The sequence below is a fragment of the Platalea leucorodia genome, assembly GCF_965183815.1.
Source record: "Platalea leucorodia genome assembly, chromosome: 3".
Lineage (NCBI taxonomy): Eukaryota > Metazoa > Chordata > Aves > Pelecaniformes > Threskiornithidae > Platalea > Platalea leucorodia.
This window is the reverse complement of record NC_138825.1, coordinates 88,628,035-88,634,096: the sequence shown is the minus strand read 5'-3', so window position 1 is coordinate 88,634,096 and position 6,062 is coordinate 88,628,035.

Here is a 6,062-nt window from a genome sequence, read left to right as displayed (position 1 = left end):
TTACCCAGACCACTGTGAAAAGGCATTATGATGGGGTCTTGGAAGTATGCAGCCACCTGGTATTTCTCCACTGGAATTCTGTTTCATTCTCTGTATGCAAAAAGCTTGTTTTGGGGGTGATGAGGTTTGTACAGTGAAGGAGGGTGCTTTCCCTCCCTTCATACCTCATTTGTTGCAGAAGTACAAAGGACATAAGACATGAGGCAGGGGTTTATAGAAGAAGGATGGTGTCATGGTTAGAGTCACTGGACAAACCTGGAAGAACAGCACTTTACTTCAACACCTTTGCACCTTCGTAGGCTCGCCGTGATATTTGGGAATTCACTTAGTGAAAACTTTTGCTAGTCACAGCTCAATTTTGTTTCCTAAGTTGTCATGTCATCTGGTGCTTGACTTGAGGATCAGTAGTGTGGGACTACCAAAGGCTACAACTGAAGCTGTACCGTGCTTGAGAAAAGGACTACACTCACCTGAGTACTCTGAAAAGCCGTGTCTTAGGAGACTGAGGCTGGGGAAGGTGACACTTCTAATCTTCGTTTCTGTGCATCATAAATCCCTGGTTTGTAAAACGGTGATGAGATCACTACATTACCCCAGAGGGGTGGTCTAGAAATTAAGTAACATTGTGGTAGCACTGAGGTATAGCAGTGAGGGATTCCTTAGTCCGTCCTGCACAGTACATGAATCAGGAGTCCAATTGAAAAGCGTATTTTATGATCTTATAATTAAAACCCAATCATAATACATAGGCACAGTGAAGTCAAATTAAGATTGTATGGACAATGTTGGTTGTGAGATTTCCCATCTTTTAAAATTATCTTACATCTTAATTTTATATACCACTATGATGCGTGTTAGGAGTGTATAAGATGGCGTGTGTATGTTGAAAGGTGTGCTTACATCCTGTATGCATATGGGATTCGTCTGACCTAACTTCAGTCATCTAGCCTTGCTGCAGTCAATAGAGATTTTATTCTAAAGGAGGTGCCCATGAGAGTAGGATGCCTGTTTCTCCGCAATGACTACTTGTTAGCTGTTTCCTCATGGGAAATGCATTTAAGAACGAGGTATTTTGCATCATGGCTTAAAAAATACTATGATATTTCACATTGTTAGTGACAACCAGCATACTTTATTAATGGTAGGTGCAAAATATACAACTACCCAATTTAACAGGTCAGGCAAAAAGAGACCCAGCTAGTCTGTGGATTTGATTTCCAAACTGTTTTCTGACCAAACCATAAATGCGTAAGTAAAATTCAACTTTGATCTCAAAACTTGTTTTATTTTAGATTTCTACATTGTCTTTCCCATACCCTTTTTTCCATCTGATACTTTTCTCTACCCAATTATTTGTTTAACAGCCTGCTCCATATACTCTTAATCTGGATTGTAAACTCTGGCCCTAGGGCTCTTTTTTATGTCCTGTCTCAGTAACACCTAACATCTGGGACACTTCTTGGGCTGGAATCTAAGCACTTCTGTAGAACAGACAATAAATACTCATAACACCAGTATCATAATGGTTTCTAGTCAAGTAGAAATGAAGCACCGTATGCCAAAGATAGATGGCTGAATCTAGGCACTGCATCCAGGTCTAAGCAGTAACTGGTGAAATGCCCTTTGTCTACAGTGAACCATGGTGTGCAGGCGCCATGGGAATGGGAACAGAGACTGAGGAAGTTAAATCTGCTTGCAGCAGCAGCACAGGGTTCAGCCAACCACATGGAGTTGCTGTTCCATTTTAAGGGAAGAAGTAATGACTGTTCCTTACCAGCTGGAAGGGATGGTATTAGTCACCGGCCCCTTCCCACTCCAGCTCTACTCTACTGTGGGAAAGAAGTAGCCTTTTTTCTAGCGAGGGTTTTTGCATATTTCTGACTAGCCATACTGCTTGAGAAATCTGTGTACAGCCCCCCAAAAAAATTTACAGGTGGTAGATAGCCACTCTCTCCTTTTCCCTATCCCCTCAATCACATGCACAGAGTAGTTAGTTAATTGTTCTCAATAAAAGCAAAGTACTTCACCTTTTGATGTTATTAAAGTAAAATCACTATGCCAGAGGTAAAGCAGTAGCTATTACTTGGGTTAATGCCACAAGCCTAACAACAATTAAGGATATCAAGAAAAGAAAGAAATATAGCTGCATCCAAAGGGACTGAGTCTGGACTAAGCATTACAATGAAAATTCATACTTGTAAGACACAGGAGGGGGAGATAAGGAGTGAGGATCTCCACTGGGATGGAAATGAGAATGATGTCCAAAGGATTTACTGAGGGACGGAACAGCGTGGGGGATCGTTCTGTCTTCTAAGGCACACCTAGGAGCCCGCTGCCTCAATGGTGGGAGTGTACCCAAGGAGGACGTGCGGCTCGTTCAGCCCTGGAAAAGCAATGGCAGCGTGTCTCACAGATTATGTGAGCTGGGGCAAAATGAAGGCATGCGTGGGGCTGATGAGCTGTATGAGAAGCCAGTGATGTTGCTTATGACACAGTCTTCTGAAGTCCTCTGAGACAGTTCATTGTTTCTGGGTAAGAATTGGCTGACCTCAGTTCAGACTCTGTCAATCATACAGCTAGAAGGATAGCAGAGAAAGCCCCTTTCTACATAAAGGCCAAAGAGGGAAGTCTGATTATTCCCGTAACACCTCCAAGCAGAGAAATGCCGGGAACCACCATTCCTAGCAGCTCAGTTGATTGCTGAGACAGACCACTCTGGAATGCTTGTGGTAGCGCGTGAGAAATTCCACCCACGTGGGACGTTTACCCAGCTCGCTGCCAGAGTCTGTGGCAGCTCTTAGTCGTCGCAGAGCCAGCTCCTGAAGAGAGGGCTCCCTTGACCTTAGTGTCCTAAGTTCCTCTAGAAGCCATCCAGTGCAGCTGAGTGGCCCATTCCAGAATATTTTGAAACCAGTTATGTTGCAGTGCCTGATGGGAGCTGCTGGGCCCTGTGACAGAGGTGCCAGGAAGAAATACAGTGACATAAGAAGCCTTTTACTGGAAGCCCTCTGCAGAAGCTCCAGAAATTACTTCTAGTAACATTTAACCCAAAAAGTGAAGACATGCTCATTATCCTTTGTTCCATGCTGGCTTCCGGAGTAAGAAAGACCAAAAGCTCGTTGCCCATACAGCTCTGCTGAGTGACCTGGAGGAACAATACAGAGCAATCCACTTCCTAGAGGGAAACCACAACGGAGAAGTGGTAACACCTGTGCTCTATCAAGCTGCCACTGGCTGGCTGTGGAATTCACCCTTGCCCAACCAAGGTTTGCAACACTTTAGCCCATGTCAGAACCAGTCCTGTGTGAGCGCTTCAGAAATTATTAAAGAAGCTCTGGAAGAGCTTTCCTGAGACATACGCCAGTGCTGAATACAAAGACCGATCTCCACTGTCATGGGATGTGCCACTGACATCCTGGAGCATGGCTCAGTTGCTTCTTTCAGAGGAGCAGAAGGAGAAAGGAAGGAGTCAACTAACAGTTATGCATGAAGCACTTTTTCCCTCTCTTTAGCTCCCTCTCTTTCTCACAGACTTGTTAGACACACACTTTCTGGTGCTCTCTTGTCTTCTCTAGCTTCAATTCCAGCAGCCTCAGGTGTATTTCTGTGCTTTTTCACATGGCAGATACAACACAAGACCTACACAAGATCCTCCTTTCTGGAGGGAGACCTGGAGACCACCAAGCAGCACTGGCACCTTTGTTTAGGTGATGAATCCCAGCCGGTCTGTTTACTTACTTGTGCTGGTTTTGGCTGGGATAGAGTTAATTTTCTTCCTAGCAGCTAGTATGGGGCTATGTTTTGGGTTTGTGCTGAAAACAGTGTTGATAACACAGGGGTGTTTTAGTTACTGCTGAGCAGTGCTTACACAGAGTCAAGGCCTTTTCTGCTTCTCACCCCACCCCACCAGTGAGCAGGCTGGGGGTGCACAAGAAGCTGGGAGGGGACACAGCTGGGACAGCTGACCCCAACTGACCAGAGGGCTATTCCATACCATATGACGTCATGCTCAGCATATAAAGCTGGGGGAAGAAGAAGGAAGGGGGGGACGTTCAGAGTGATGGCATTGGTCTTCCCAAGTAACCGTTACGCATGACGGAGCCCTGCTTTCCTGGAGATGGCTGAACACCTGCCTGCCCATGGGAAGTAGTGAATTAATTCCTTGCTTTGCTTTGCTTGCACGTGCGGCTTCTGCTTTACCTATTAAACTGTCTTTATCTCAACCCACGAGTTTTCTCATTTTTACCCTTCCGATTCTCTCCTCCATCCCACCAGGGGGGAGTGAGCAAGCGGCTGTGTGGTGCTGAGTTGCCGGCTGGGGTTAAACCATGACAATGACGCAAGACCTACACAAGATGCTCCTTTCTGGAGGGAGACGTGGAGACCACCAAACAGCACCGGCACCTTTGTTTAAGTGATGAATCCCAGCCGGTCTGTTTGCTTTAGGGTGACCGGATCACTCTCTTAAGTGCCAGCAATTGTCCTGACAAGATTTCCACTGGCCACGATGAAAACTTACAAAAACGAGAGCACATGTAGGCACCTACTTGTGGACACCTAAATGTGTCTCAGCTTTGAACTGAATCCCAGCCAGGCTGTCGGCACAGGCCAGCGGAGGGGGGAGGCGTAGCCAAAGGGGATGTGAAAAGGAGGAGAGGAAGCACAACTCCAGTTTTTGCTAGCGCGGCTCATGCCAGTAGGGATTCCCACGGGACGGGGTAGGCAGCGCGCAGCACAGTCACCAAGGGAATGAGAAGATACCACACAGCTGTTTTAATTCAAGTCACGTATGGGAGCACGGGGACAGTGGAGCATAGCCATCATGGAAGAAAATACAGGTTCATTCACTTCCCAGCCATCTGAGGAAACAAACAGGCCAAATGAGTTCAGATTCCATCCCGCAGACTTTGGGTACCCAGGAAACCGGGGCATGACATCATCCGGCGGAAAGGAGACAGCAACTCCTACGGCCTCTGTGATGCTGTAAGAAACCGTCACTTCTCTACACAGTGGGGAAGCTTCTGTTTTTAAGACAAAATTTGGTCAGTCAGTCAGTGCTTACAATGCGCGATTGTCCGAAAGTTGCAAGAAAGTATATGGAAATTACAGCACTTTGAAAGCTAACTTTGAAAGAATTTCTTTCTCTGAATAGTTTCATCATTGAATAGTGGTAGAAGATGTGGACCCACGCTGTGGATGCACAACTTAAAGGAGCAGGTGGGGCCACTGGTCACTTTGATTTACTGAAGTGGCGATCACCCCATGCCGTACCCCTAAAGAGCTCTTTATTTAAGGCATTGGCAGGTTTCCCCTCAGCGAGCATGTGCCAAACCGCAACTAAAAGCTTAGCATTTAACCACGGAAGGAAAGTATTGAAAGCTATGCATGATTTTACACTAAAAACACTAGAGCTATAATTAAATCCGCTCTTAAATGAGTGTAACTCGTTTTAGGGCTGAAATAGCACTCTTTATTTTAAGCACCTCTGGAGAAAGAGGAGGAGAGAGGTTGGGTGGATCCCTTAAAAGAAACATTTTCACGTCAAGGTTTGGAAATTCCTTTCAGCATACTGAACAGTCACCACGGCTGTCTGTAAGCATTGGAGCTTGTCCTTTCGCTGCCGGCTGAATTCTCGCCTCGTTGGCCTCCCGCAGCCGGCTGAAAGCCCGTCTCCGACCCGGCAGCAGCTGCGCCGCGGTGCGGGGAGGACGGGACAGCGGGGGCTGGGGCGTACGCGGGCGCAGGACGGTGCCTGGGGCTCGGGGAGCCCCGAGGACCGGCGGGCGGCGGTGCCGGCCGCCCCGCGCACCGAGGGAAGCCGCCCCCAGCCCTCGCACACGCCCCGCAGACGCCGAGCACCTGCGGCGGCCGCGCCCGACGGGCGGCGAGCGCCTGCGCTGCGGGCGGTGCCGGCCGCCGGCCCCGCGCAGCGGCAGCGGGGGCGCGCAGCGCAGCCCGGCCCGGCCCGGCCCTGCCCGGCCCAGCCCAGCCCAGGGGCGCCCGGGGAGGCGCGCAGGCTGCGCGGGTTCCCTGGCGGCTCGCCCGCCCCGCCGCGGCGCTCC